The following is a 14,987-nucleotide window of genomic DNA, read 5'->3' on the forward strand; positions in this document are numbered from 1 at the left end:
AAGGTTTGTCTCAGGGATCAATTCTAGTGGCTGCCCAGCTGCTAAGGCTGGGACTGGACTCAGCGTGTGCGTGCTGGGATGGATTAGCAATGTCTGCCAAGGACATGGGACTGGGGGCACCGGTGACGCTCTTCCTGGGTAGTCAGCAAGGCTGATTTAGTCCAAACCCATTTTAAAGGCAGAAAAACTGAGGCTCAGGAAGCAACACTGAATTGCCTAATGTCATAAGTGAGAACTACCTGTGAGTCACACCTGGGGCTCTTCCCATGACACCCAGGCGCCCCTAAATCAACCAAAGACTTATCTTAGAAAGACGTCATCTCTGAACCAATAATGCACGTCAATAAGGAAATTTGACTTTAACAGTGATTCATTTTATCCACAGATCTGTAGGGACAGAACCTTAGCTAAACAGCAAGGGGGTCTGAGTCCTGACAAAGCCATCTGAGGATACTGCCCACAGCACGCACACTGTCCCAACTGAGGGCCTTGAGCTGGCTGAGGGGCCTGGCACCAGAGGGAGCCTGGGTGCACCTGAGCGCCGAGGCCTGCCTTGAGCTGGGCCTCCTCCCTCGCACTCAGTGTGAGTCAGGGCTCTCGACTTCAGTGTGCTGGCTGCAAAATTTTCAGTTTTACTTGGCTCTTGAGCAAAACGTACTTTTCCAAAGGACATCGATTCAACTGAGCTTGAGTTTTGCAATGCCCTGGCAGAGGCAAGGCCAGCCTCCCTGAGCACACGCTGTCCCAGGCAATGAAGACCAAAGAATATGGTCATCACCTCCCTCACCCACTCCTTCCTCCTCCCCAAGTGGGAGGATCAGTCCCTCCCCTGGCAGAGCCCCCTGGCGTGCCTGCCGTCCCACAGGTAACCCAGCCAGGGAAGCCCTCCCACTCTGCGGAGCCGTGCCTCCCCCGCATTCGCATCATTGCCAGGGCTGGTGAAGAACACAGGCCAGGGGGTCAGGCTGGCAGTGGCTCAAACATCAGCAAGTACATCGTGTACCTCTTTGTTTTCTAAAAACTAGACCATCGTTTATAGCGGTTTTAGGTTCGCAGCAAAATGGAGCAGAAGGTACAAAGATTTTCCCTTACATCCCCTGCCCCCCCACGACACACACGTAGCCTCCCCCACTATTAACACCCAGCACCAGAGTGGGGCATCTGTTACAACGGATGAACCTGCACTGAAACGTCATTATCACCCGAAGTCCATAGTTTACAACAGGGTTCGCTCTTGGTGTTGTATACTCTATGGGTTTTAACAAATGGAAAATGACATGCGTTCACCATCATAGTATCATACAGAGCAGTTTCACTGCCCTAAAAATCCTCTTGCTCTGCCTATTCATCCCTCCCCCACCTCCTACCACCCCAGGCAACCACTGTTTTTTTTATTGTCTCTATAGTTATGCCTTTTCCAGAATGTCATAGAGTTGGAATTATATAGTATGTAGCCTTTTCAGCTGGGCTTCTTTCTCTCAGTAATACGCATTTAAGTATCCCCCATCTATGTCCTTTCATGGCTTGGTAGCTCATTTCTTTCTAGTACTGAATGATATTCCAGTGTCTGGATGAACAACAGTGTACCCGGTTTTTCAAGCCCTGAGGCGTGGATCTGCAAAGCCAGGGGCTCTACCGCCTCATGGATTAGCTGTGTGCCTTTGGAAGAAATTTTCTCTGAACCTCCAGTGTTTTTCACCTGTAAAATGGGAATAAAAGTACTGACGACTTCACTGGAGTGTGGGTTATATGTGGAAGAGCATGGAAGGCACGGACGACGGGTCACAGCAGGGAGCAAGCACACGACAGATGTCAGCTGCAATTATCATCACTGCCAATTATCACCACGATGGTGTGGCTGTCACTGCCATTCGTGGGCTTACTCTTGCCTTCTCTCTGCAGAGCAGTACGAGGGGGAAAGTGGAGACAACCCGGGCTTTGGGCTCACACAGGTTGGCGTTCTAATGCTGACCCTGCTTAGGCAACCAGCTAGATCTCTCTGAACCTCTATGGATTACATCCCCCTTCTACTGGGATTTTGAGAAACAAATGCGATCACTAACTGGAATGCAGAAAGAGCCCTTAGCACCCAAAAAGCGATCACAAAAGGTTAGTTCAAAGCTATTTGGGAGAGGTCCTTGGCATTTCCTGTGAACAGCCCCATTGAGTGCATGAGGCAGAGAAGGTAAACAGTGGAGCGGGTGTATTAGAGAACGGAGATGAAAGCCTGCTGGTTAGTACCAGGGCCAGGAGGAACGTCTTCAAAGCAGAGTGAGTATGGAGAGAGGCAAGGGCTGTCCTGCCCAGCCAGGACCCAGTGGAAGTCAGCAAGGAATGGGGGCAGTAACACCTCTGCAGCCTAGCTGGCTGGCAGTCTTCCTGGTGTCAAATGACAGCAGAGAGCTGAAATTCAGAGGCAGTGGCCAAGGCCAGTCAGCATTGTTCCTGCGGCTTCCGAGGGGCAGAACTAAGGACACAGCGGAAAGTTATGGGGCAGCATCCATCAAAGAGCTCACTTGTGCCCACCAGCGAGTTCCATGCCTCTGCTGGGCCTGAACCAGGACTCCTGTGCTCTCCCATGAAATGACCTTGGCCTCTTGTCTACAGAGGGCCCACCCACCTGGAAGCCCATCGCCCCACCCCCATACCCAGAACAGTCTGTGATGCGGCACACCTGGCACACCTGAACGTGCAGTGTCAGCAACCCTGGGAGGGAGGAACGATCACAATCCCCACATTCCAGATGGGGAAGATAAGGGTGGCACTCCCAGGGAGCACTGGAGCTGGGACTCAGACCCTTGGCTTTCGGATTCCCCACAGCCCGGAGGCAAGCCTGGCGTTTGCAGAAAACACCTCATGAATGGTTTCCCAGCTCTGCTTCTGCCCATTCATTCCTTCACTCAGCATCGATTCCGCAAATATCACTAGCATCTGCTCTGTTCCAGATGCTGAGCTAGGCCCTTGAGATACAATGCGAACCAAACAAAGGCAGCCCCTGCCTGCCTGGAGCCAGAGCCTAACAAGCTCTGTTACCAATGTGTAGTTACAGAAGGGGATGAGTGCCAGAAAGGGAAGGCCATGGGCCTCCCTGCTCTATTAGATTTGAGGCTGGAGGGTGTATGGTCACAGAGGGTCTGGAGCCGGCCTTTCTGGGTGTGAGGCCACGTTCATCACTCGCTAGCTGTGGCCTTGGGAATTTACTCCATCTCCCTGTGCCTCAGTTTCCCAGTCTGTCAAACAGTGCTGCCTCCTTGGGTAGCTCTGAGGGGGTCCATGTGTTAGTACGGGGAAAGTAGTTATTTAGCGCAGTGCCCGGCCCCACGAGTCAGTGCTCACCGCTTTCCCCGCTACTACGAGGCTGCAGGGTGTGAGGTAGAAAGGACCACAAGCATTTTCTTCTTCCCAAAGGAGAACCTCATTCTGCCCCCTCAAATCCCTCCAAGGGCTGCTGCGGCAGAGGGGGCACCAGTGGATCCAGGAAATCAAGTCAGAAAGAGGGGCACGCTGAGGTCCCCATGGGTCCAGGATGAGACGGAAGGTAGGGGATCTGGAGACCCAGGGTTACAGGTGCTTCCCGTGGTGAGGAGTACCCAGCCCACTCCTCCGCCTGCCCCTGGGATCTCTGTCCCCACTCTGCTCTCTTCCTGCCTCTCCCCGACTGGCCTTTCCTTCTGGACTCTGCTCCAACTCTCGTGACCTCAAGAGCACGGAGCTGAGATTCTGATTTCCAGAAAGACTTGGAACATTTTAAAAATATTTTTTTATCTGGGCTCAGCAATGCAAAAAAAAAAAAAAAGCATGTGCGCACATGCGCACACACACCCAGCATCCAGAAAGACCCGCTAAGAATTTTCAGACACAGGTAGTAAAGACTTACCGATATGTGCATGAAGGATCAACCCCGTTTTGGGGAGAGCAGTTATTCTGGGATGGAGGTGGGGATATATCGAAGATGGAAGCAGGGGAAGAGGAATATGGGGGCTTAAGGTGTGTTTCTTAAAATGGGGGGAAGGTACGGATTAGTCTCTATGCTATTTGATATGCCTAAAATAGTGTAGGAACATTTTTAAAAAAGCTTAGAAGTACCAAAAAGAAGTCAGATGCTACAAAACAAGCAAGCATGGATGACTGACACACGCGACATGGGTGAATCCCGTAGATGTTACACTGCATGAAAGAAGGCCGACACATACATGCAGGAGGATGCTGTTTATGTGACCTTGAAGGATGGACAAAACTAATCAACGGTGAGGAAAGCCAGGAGAAGGGTTCCCTCTTGGTTGGGGTACTGACCAGGATGGGGCACAAGGGAGTCTTCCCAGGGGCTGGGAATGTTCCTCTGTCTTAACCTGGGGGTGGTGGCATGGGTGTATGTATGTAAAAAGCCATTGAGCTGTCCACTTTATGGCGAGCTATACCTCAATTTTAAAATTAATTTAAAATTTAAGAAGAAAGAACATCAAATCATTGGCCAGGTTTGGGAACCCCTTGTGCTGGCTTAGAGTAAAATTAAAGAGATGGTTTTAGAGTACCTTTCTATACTAACTTGATGTTTGATTCTGTCATTTATGCATTTATCCCTACCTCCTCTGGGGACAATCTTGATCAAGGTACAAAGGCAGATACACAGGGGAAGTGTTCCCAAGCCCAAAGGACATGAGCAACCAGGTGGCAATCCTGGTTCTGCCCTTACACGCTCTGTGACCTGGGCTAAATGATGTCCCTCTCTGAGACTCTGTAGTCTGATGAGCAAACACAGTCAGGATTAAACAAGATGGTGTTCAGCACTGTGCCGGGCACATACTAGGTACTCAAAAAAGTGGGACCTCTTACTATGGTTCATGCTGTCATCCTCTAGAGCAGTGTTTTACCAACTGCAAGTTACGACTAGGGAGTTGAGAAATCAACTTAGTAAGCTGTAACCAGCATTTTAAAAAATGCTACAATAGAATAAAAAATAGCTGTTTGCATTGCCTGTATAAAGGAAGGATTGCTATGTTGAGTGTTTACATGTTGTCCGCTGGGTTGCAATATAAAATGTATTTCTTACAAAGGGTAGATGTCAAAATGATTAAGAGCCCTGTTCTATTGAACCCCACGCAGCTCGGTGACACGGCAGATACCACCTCAACATGATAAAGCCTGGTTCTTGGAATTAAGTAGGAACAATAATATAGTATGAGAATAATTCTTGTATCTCCTAGAAAGTCAGATGTTGGCTTTCTTTCTTTCTTTTTTTTTTTTTTAAAGCCAACATGTTCTGAAGTTGAGGGCAGAGCAGGGACAGCTGGCCAGAGGAAGTGGCTTCAGATCTGGGCTCACAAAGTCAGATCTGAATCCCTGGGGCTAGAAGAAAGGGGTGGGCCAGGCAGATGGAGGGCTCAAGGCTGCCCAGGCTGACGGTGTGGCCAGGTGGGCCCCAGGGCCCTTGGTCTCCTGCCCCTCAGGGAGGGCTGGATGGCTCTGGAGGAGTTTCCGTGGTCCCGCATGAGATGGTTTTAGGTGGAACCAGGGAAGGGCAGCAATTAACGTGAATCACCCAGTGAGGGAGTTCCTCCCACTCTACTTCTCCATCAAGTCTCTTGAATGAGTCTAGAAGAAAGTCTCATTTTGGTTCCAGAGGGTCTTTTAACACCTAATAATCTCACCTTTTAATAAACCGAAGAGCAGGTTTCAGGCTCAGAACCTTCTACCAGCAGGTTTCAGGTTTCAGGCTCAGAACCTTCTACCAGCAGGTTCTACCTAAGCTCGAATTTTCTTTGAAAGTCATTGCTTTGAATTTTATGGATACTTTGGGTTCACGGCAAATGACGTTGGTTTTACCTTTTCTTTTTAACTCACCTATTCGAATCTTTAAAGTGGGTCCATATAAATAAAACAGAAAGTTTATAATAGTATGGGTAGAGGTAGATACGGCAAAAGTGTGAAAGTGGCCTGGGAATGGTATAAATTTGGCAGACGCTGCTAAGGACTTCCCGAATCAGTGGCTGCTGAATCCTACCGTGCCTTCGTACAGCCTGACATCAATGGGCGTCGCTAAAGGACATACCCTCTGCTGATTAAGCGGTGACAGAACTCAGGAGAGAAGAACCAGAGCCCCTTAAGGAAGGGCAAAGTCAAGGTCAGACAGCCAACCAGCTGCGGAAAATCCTTCAAGGAAACGGGATTTTTCAATTGAAAGGTGCCTACCTCCGTGCCTTAGAACTCCCGTCACCATCACCGGGCCTTTCTGCAAACACATACTCATTTGCGCAGTTTGAATGCCATAATGAAGTCTCCATTAGATTTTTCCTGCCGTACTTCTTTATCTTCCCCCTTTATCTAGTGCCATCCTTCTAAACCTTTTATTTCATGATAATCTGAGTCTTACAGAACAGTCGAACAGATAGCACACCCTTCAGCCAGTGTCCCCTCATGTTCACATCTTACAGAACCAGAGAAAACCACAGAAAAACTCTCGAAACTAGGAAATTAACCTCGGTACAATATCATTAAGGAAAAGACAAACCTGATTAGGATCTCACCAGTTTTTCCAGTAATGTCCTTTTTTCTGGTCTAGGATCCAATCCGGGGTCCTCCTTAGTCTCTAATCTGTGACAGTCCCGCATCTTTCCTTGTCTGTCATGACTGTGACATTTTTGAAGAGTGTTTGTCAGTTACTTCGTAGAATACCTCTCAAACCAGGCTTGTCTGATGTCTTCCGGTGATTTCAGTCAGGTTGTGCATCTCTGGGAAGAATCCCACAGTGCTGTGCCCTCCTTAGAGCCCCACATCGGGGACATGATGCCATATGTCTTATCACCTGTGCTGTTAGCCTTGATCACTTGGCTAAGATTCGACCTGCCAGGATTCTCCTGACACTTACTATTTCCCCACTTTGTAATTACTAAATATTTTGAGGGAGATACTCTGAGACTATACAAATATCTTGTTTCTGCTTCAACTTTTGCCCACTAATTTTGGCAACCAAAATTAGTGGATTTTAACTGAAATAATTACTGTGGAGTTTTAATGGTGACTTCCAAATTCTATCATTCTTTCCACATTTATTAACTGGAATTACCTGTGCCCTATCTCCTTTTTAATGTTCTTAAAAAAAAAAAAAAAAGATCTTGGCAGGAATTTACAAACTTTCCAGTGGGCAAACCTGATCTTGCAAAAAACCATCTCTTTCTACGTCTCCACTGAAAAAACAATCCACTGCGTCCCAGGCCTTTTTCCTTCTCATTTTTTCTCTTTTTCTTTCTTTCCTTCTCCTCATCCTGCCCCACTCATCACCCTGATTTTCAGAGCTGGTGAGCACCAGGCTGCTCTGGCAATGTCAAAAAACCCAGCTATGCAACGTCCACGGAGTCTATACTGGGCTGGAAATTCACACCTGGGCCTCAGCACGTGCTTCATTGACCAATCCTAAGTGCCTACAGTGTGCCAGGCCTGTACGAGGCACCTTAAGTTAAACACGCTCTAATCTTTACACCAACTTTAGTAGATCAGCGAGCTGCTTCCCATTTTACAGATGAGGAAACTGAGGCTCATTCGTTTAGCTAGCAAACGTTTAGTGTCCACAAGCACCAGGCACCATTGACAGTGTTGGGGAAACGAGCGTGAACAAGACAGGCAAGGTCTATGAACTGAAGAACTTGTGTTCTCGTGGAGGGGACAGAGCTAAAAAGGGAGTCGGGACTGTCCTGAAGTGTGCTAAGAGCTACAGCGGAGCTCACAGGGTGACTTGAGAGCGTGGGACGGGGGCGCTTCAGGCTGAGTGATCAGGGCAGGACCTCTGAGCAGAGACCTGAGGGGAGGGAAGGAGCTGACCATGCCAAGAGCCCGGGAAGGGCATCCAAGCAGTGGGGGCAACATGGGAGAATGGTCAACTTGGTCAAGGAGCCGCAATGCCCACATGGCTGGAGCACAGGGAGCGGAGAAGGCCCAGGATGAGGTCAGCGACACTGGGGGAGGACGGACCACGCAGGGCCCTACAGGCCAGGGAAAGGACTCCAGATTACTCTCCGCAGTGGATTTGCGGCAGTGTGCTGAGTGCCCAGGAGGGCGGACTGCATTTCACCCAGAGTGACCCCGGCGGTCAGCGACAGAGCCAGGCTCCGGCCGCGGCTGGCCTGGCCTCCGTCTGCCCCAGCCAGGCCCTTCCTCCTCCACACAGCACTGGCCCCGGCCCTCAGGCAGGGCTTCAAACACTGTGGAACTCAGGGTCTGGCTCTGGAATATGTTTTTGTGCTCACTGAGACACACGGGCGCGGCCAACGCCCTGGCTCCTTCCTCACACGAGATCACTCTGGGTCTCCCGCTTGGGGAGGACCTGAGCCCCGGCCCATCCCCCTGCCCTGACCGGGGGACCCACACTCGGCACCAGCTCCCACTCAGGCTGTCCTCGATTCTGCCAGGCGAGCCTCGGAGCAGTCTGTTTCTCTCGCAGTTCTGTGATGTGCACGCTCTGTTCCCACTGCTTTATCTAGCAAGTTCACGGTCACGCAGCTTGGTGCAGTTAAGGGCCCAGACTGAGGAGCCAGGGAGCCCGGGTTCAAATCCCGCCTCTGCCACTAGCCAGGTGACCCTGGGCAAGTTAGCTCCTGATATGTATTATGTTATTCATAATAACAGAGCCTATACCCACCTCACAGAGGTGGTCACGAGGATTAAATCAGTTGATAGATGCAAGAAGGCGGCGCAGGTGCCCTGAGAACGCTGCCTCAGGGTTAGCTATTCCCGTCATCAGCATCAAGGCCCAGGCAGGTCGGCCCACCTCCCGCATTGGAGTACCAAGCCCGCTGCCTCGCGTAAGCTCCCTGAGGACGGGGACAAGTCTGCTTCACCTGTCCCTCCCCTCCCTGGCACGCAGGGGCCTGGTCCTGAATAAATGCTGTTTGTTGAAAGAATGAATAAGTAATGGACAAACACGTAGGAGAATGGGATGGGTAAACGTGTGTCAAAAGTTAACATTAAAAGCTTGTAATTACTCAGGACAAATACTTTCAACAAGCACCTCTGGCTGAGCCGGGGGATTAAGACAAGGCCTGTAGGCACAGCACCGCTGAAAGGCAAGAAACACCGCAGGAAAAAAAGGAACAGAGACAACCCGGCCGACAAATAATCAAGAACCCCAAAGAAATGACTTTGGAGTGAGGGGAACCTGGCTCCCAAATCCCAGAACCACCGCCTACTGGCCGTGCTGTGGTCTTCGCGAGGCCACTGTGTCCGGCTGCCTGTCCTGCTCAAGGACACCTGACGGAGGCGGGGGGCGAGGGCTGGAATCTCGCCCGCACTCAGCTGGAGGAGGTACGAGGGCTACACTGGGCTCACAGGGGCCCCACCCGAGGGGCTTTTAACGTGATTCCCCACAGAGGTGGGCAGAGAGGTGACCAGCAGCCCCTGGAAATCTGCATCAGCGCCCTGAGCCTCTGTTCCAACCTGCAAAGCTCTGCCAAAGAGACCAGCTGCGCCTCACCTCCGTGACACTAGTTAACTTCCACGCTTTTTATGCCCAGTGCCTAAAACAATGCCTGGCACACAGGAGGAGCTCAGCGCATCGCTGAATGCACGAATGAATGAACGGGCTAAGGTACCACCCCATCCTTTCCCTACAGGCGGCCTGATGGATGCGGTGGGCTCAGACACTGGTAGCAGGACCATTAACCCTAGTCAACTCTTACACCCCTCAGTCTGGAAGAAAACAGAAAGGGGGAGAGAGGGCGAGGCTAACTTCGGGCTGGAATGCAGCCCTTTTCAGTCAGCTGGGAATAGCGATAAGGAGGTGGCCATGGGAACCATGGGAATTGGGAGGGGGGGAGGGACGGGCCCCATTCACACAGCGCATGGAGGTTAAGGTTATGGCCCTGGCGGAATGCGGGCTGGGTGTGGGGCTGGGTCTGGAAGCAAAGTTCCTGAATGACTGGCTAGCCAAGCCGGGGCCTTGGTTCCCTCTTGGGAACCTGTACAGCCAAGAGCAGTGTTTCATCAAAACAGGAAAAATCATAGAGGAAAAATGCTCATGTAAGGGGACTGGTATTTACAGGGAACAGCCCTGCCTCGACCCAAAGCCTGAAAGGATAAACTGGGGGTGGGGGGACACAGAAAGGGGCATGCAGGGCAGCAGAACCATCCCAGGTAAGGCCACCCGCTGCCCACCCAGGTCTGGGGGATCCCGGGAAGCTGCGAAGGGGAGCCTGGGCTAGGTAGGTGGCAGAAGGCAACGTGAGCCTCAAAAGTCACAGCCTCAGAGAGGCTCCTGGCCCCAGGCTCTCTCTGGCCACAGAACCTCCTGACCTGGTATTACCCGTCCAAAGTGCTTCAGAAAGACGGATGTGCTCTCCCTGCTGTTACCTACAGGACAGGGAAGTGGGGACTCTGGCCCCAAACACCTGGCAGGCAGGAGCCTCAGGATCTTGGGCAGATCCCTCACCAACACTCAACCCTGTTTTCTTTCTTTGGACAACAGGACACTCCCACCCTTGTCCGTAGGGCGCTGGGAAGGTCAGCTGAGAGTATGAACTTGGATCTGCTGGGTACACATTAGGTTTTTTCGGGGTTCCTCTGAGCAGCCCGCATCACCATCATCACGATCACATGACAGGCAGTGATTCGGCAAAGGCTCCTGGGCCCCACCCCAAGCTCCCAGGACATATGATCCCGCCATCTGTGACTTTCTTCTGTACCAACACAAGGATTCTCGTCTTGCTAAGTGCAAGCCATGAGTCGCTCCTCTAGTGTGTGAGTAAAGGACCCGGGGTGTGCAGTAGTGCGTCATCACCCTCACCTGCACACTGAAGGAGGTTCTTAACTGCTCTGCTCTTCCCCTTCAGTCCAGAGTGAACTCTTCATGAAGATCTGCTTAAAACGCCTCAAGGGCCAAAGGCTTCTTAGGATAAAGGTCATCTTCCTAATCGTGCCCTATGAGTCCCTCACGGCCTGGCCCAGCTGAGTCCTCCAGCCTGGGCTCTCGCCGGCTCTGTCCTGCAGCCACTTCCACATGGACAATGCTACCTCCCTACCTCAGGGCCTTTGCCCATGCTGTTCCCTCCACCTGGGCCTCCCTCCCTAATGAACCCCAAGTACCTTTCAGACAGCCACTGAAACATCACTGCCGTGAGGTTTCCCTTGACCTCTAGAAGAATCCCCTGTGTTTTCCCCTCACAGACCTCATATCAACCGATAAGTACAAATTTAATTGGATGTTTGATTTAATCGCTGAAAATGAAGACTCTGCGACAGGAGGAGCTATATGCCTCTCGTTCACCACTGGCCCCCCCAGGTGCCTAGCACAACGAACAGCATAAATATTTGTACGTAATGAGTGAGTAAATGGATGAATGAATGAATGACTGAACAAACAGCCCAGGGAATGAAAAGTGAAAAGGGAAGTAAAGCAAAGAGCAGGTGGAGAGACGCAGATTCTACTACCCACACTCTAGGAGCTACAGAGGAAGGTGGAAGACAAGAACGTGGGGAGGGAACTGAGTCATACATGAGGGCTGCCTGGGGTCCTGGGGGTTGGTGACCAGGTGGCCATGATGGAGTACTTGCTGACAATGGAGTACCACAGACGCTATTTCATCTTGCCTCACACAGTGCCTGGGCGGGGGTGGGGGGTGGGGGTACTAGCCCATTGTTGCAGATGACAAAACTGAGACCCAAGGGGATGAAGGACCTGCCTGGGATCCCACAGCTGGGAGGGGGTGGGGTCAGGGCTGTGACTGCTCATTGCCACACACCATTGTCTAGACTCTAGTCTAGTTCTAGACTCAAGGGGGAAAGTCTCTTATGCCAGGCATCCCTGCAAGAAAGTGAAACAAATTTATAAGCATCTCCCTGAAACTGCTGGAGCAGAGATGCTTATGCTTTTAGCAGGTAAGGATGGTAAGAAGGAATGAACGGGACTGTCCAGGCCATCAGCTGAGAGCTTAGCCCAGCCAAGTCCAATGCCAAGCGTCTCACCTGCATCAGTCCATTTAATCCTCGGAACAGCCCTAGCAAGCAGGCACTATCATTAGGACCATTTTACAGATGAGGAAATTGAAGCTGAAAGAAGTTCCTGTTATTCCTAATCTAAGATGCTTAACACAGCAGATATTCTCTTCAGTGTATTATTCTAGTGAACTTCAACATACATCAACATGTTCCTCAGGTCCACTAGTGGCCTTGGGAGCCCAATGTTATGTTCCAAAATGCTTTTAAATTCCCCACCTGTGAAATTCCTGCTGTGGGGTTTTCAGGGGCCCCAACCCTTGGCTACAATTCCCACGGCAGCCCGTCTGTCTACAATGCGCTTTAGGCATTTCATATGCATGGATTCAGCCTCAGGTTGGCATCCACGGTCTGACAGTCTTGTCTTCAGTCTCCTTGAGGGTGTGAATAAGGACCAGTCACCCCATCAGGGAGAACACTCCCCCACTGTCTTGGGAAACATACTGACGCAAGCCAAGGGGCTTTTAGTTCCCCTTTGTCCATGCCCCAGGGAGTTTTTACATTCACTTGATCCCCTTCTCCTTCCTAAGCACCGTCCCTGCTCACGAACCTGCTATGGCTCCCCACTGCCTGATGCGGCACATGCAGACCCCAGGCCAGGCTCCTCTGGGTGGTCTACAAACCAGGCCTACCTCACCTGCCCGTTGTATCCCCTGCCCTTTCCCACATGGCTATCCCTTCCTCCCAATCTCATCAGGCTGCAGAACCCCTCGGGTAGAATGCCATCCCTTCCCCTGATCCCAACCCGACTCCTCTCGAGTGTCCCTCCTCCAGGAAGCCGCCCCCCCCCCACACACACACTCCCTGTTTGCGCACATCCTGCCTTTTGTCTTCTTTTCTACTCAGGTGCCGTTGCCTACGTGGCATTGACTCTTCTCCGACCTGTATGAACTGACCTCACCTTTCTAAGAGGATTCTTTGCTTCCTGAGAGGGAGACTCAAGTCCACCCGCCTGGACTTGGCATTCCAGCCTCGCCACGGCTTCTCCAGCCTGGCTGCTAACCCAGCCTCACTCTCAGCTCAGCTTCTCACTGAGAAGACATGCTGCCCACCCCCTGGGGACACGGGGACAGGGGAGGGGGGAGGGGGGTCACTGATAAGGCACCTGTCTTTTCTCTGGCCTCAAGTGCTGTCAAGTTCCCTCCTGCCAACAGGCCACGAACTAAGTCGCCGGCCCACTGTCCTTTTTGTAAATTGAAAAGGATATGACTTGCAATTTAATAAGTGACATTTGATTAGTTGAAGGTCAACATTTCTAAAACATCAAGTCCATGTGGAAAATGTGAATCAAAGAGGCCTCTTGGCAGAAAGACTGGACACCAAAAGAGCCAGCGGCTGCTGGCCCGGTCCCCGCTGGGCTGCACCCAGGCCCATCTCCGCAGCGCAGATTTGCAGGCTGCCCACGGCACAAACAGAACCCAGCTCCCCACTCAAACTTGTCCCCACTGTGCTGAGGGTCAAGGGCACACTCTTCACGGTGCCCCCGATGCCTTCTCCAGCCAGTTCGCCAAGTGCTGACAGTTCACTCCTGCCTCTGCCTTTGGATGGGCCTGGACCCCTTGCCCTGGCACCTGCCCAGCTCTGCTCATCACGAGGCCTTGAGGTGGCACTAGGGGAGGTCCTCTCAGAACTCCGCACCACGGTAGATCAGAATATCCCCAAGATCCCTGGACATTCTCGCTCAGATGACTCTTGATTTAACTGTCTTCCCTATTGGAATGGAAGCTCCTTGAGAGCGGGTACCATGTCCGTGGGGTTCAGCTCCACACACTAGCACCAGCACAGCGCATGGCACACAGTAGGTGCTCAACGGATAAGTTACATGAATGAATGAGCAAATGAGCAAGGAGGGTGCTGGATGGACTGAGACCATCTCAGCAGACACACTTCAGGGAGAACTTCTGGCGCGGCCAAGACACCAGTGGAGGCGTGAGGGGGAACGGAAGAGGCCGTGTTGCCTGGATCAAGCCCAGGAGTGGGAGGCAGGTGGGTGTGCTTCCTCTCTCACCCCCGCGGCCCTCCTGGAAGGTAGCGTGACCATCCCTACCCGGAGGTGTTTCCTGGTGTTCTGAGAAAGGCCACGCGGGGGAGGTGGTGGTGGGGTGCGGTGGCCTCTAACACCCCACCCCACTGCTGCCCCCACCCGAGGCAGCCACCTCCACACCTGCCCCGCCCCTGTGGGAGTTCCAAAGTCCAGCCTGCCCCCTCAGTCACTTCACCTCTAAAATGGGGGCAGAGCAACCCTGATCCCAGCATCCTAAGACTCCTACCTCAAAGGAGGTGAGAAGACACGGCTGTAAATTACTCACAGGTGTCTTTTTTGTTTCTTAAATTGCTTTTGTAACAAATCCCATGTGGAACAATAGCAACAAATCAATACTCCCCAAATCCTGAGAATGTTACACTGACCGACCAACCTACCGCCTATGGCATTTTCACAACCATCCTCTGAGGTGGGCACTACTTACCCTCCCCATCTCACAGCTGAGGAAGGGAAGCCCACGGAAGTACATGATTTGGCTGACTGAGCTAACAGCAGGGCCAGAGCACAAAACTGGAGTCCCTACTTGGGTTCCCCCCTCTCCTGATCATTACAACTCCCCAGAGAGGTTGCTTAAAAATACAGAGGCCGGGGTTTCCCCGGTGGCACAGTGGTTAAGAATCTGCCTGCCAGTGCAGGGGACAGGGGTTCGAGTCCTGGCCCGGGAAGATCCCACATGCCGCGGAGCAACTAAGCCCATGTACCACAACTACTGAAGAGCCCGCGAGCCACAAGTACTGAGCCCGTGAGCCACAACTACCGAGCCCGCGAGCCACAACTACCGAAGCCTACGTGCCCAGAGCCCGTGCTCCGCAACAACAGAAGCCACGCAATGAGAAGCCCGTGCACCGCACCAAACAGTAGCCCCCGCTCGCCGCAGCCAGAGAAAGCTGCGTACAGCAACAAAGAACCAAAGCAGCCAAAAATAAATAAATTAAATAAATAAACTTATTTTTAAAAAAATACA

The 14,987-nt window shown here is 51.8% G+C and overlaps 1 protein-coding gene across 1 annotated transcript in view; it reads right to left on the reverse strand.

Moving 5' to 3' along the window:
* The window catches only part of ERGIC1 (endoplasmic reticulum-golgi intermediate compartment 1), a 106,046-nt gene that overhangs the window by 71,273 nt on the left and 19,786 nt on the right, over positions 1–14,987 (reverse strand). The gene's annotated exons all lie outside the window — the stretch shown is intronic.

The sequence above is a fragment of the Aethalodelphis obliquidens genome, unplaced genomic scaffold, assembly GCF_003676395.1.
Source record: "Aethalodelphis obliquidens isolate GAN/ISIS:26980383/991018 unplaced genomic scaffold, ASM367639v1 scaffold52, whole genome shotgun sequence".
NCBI classification, from domain to species: domain Eukaryota; kingdom Metazoa; phylum Chordata; class Mammalia; order Artiodactyla; family Delphinidae; genus Aethalodelphis; species Aethalodelphis obliquidens.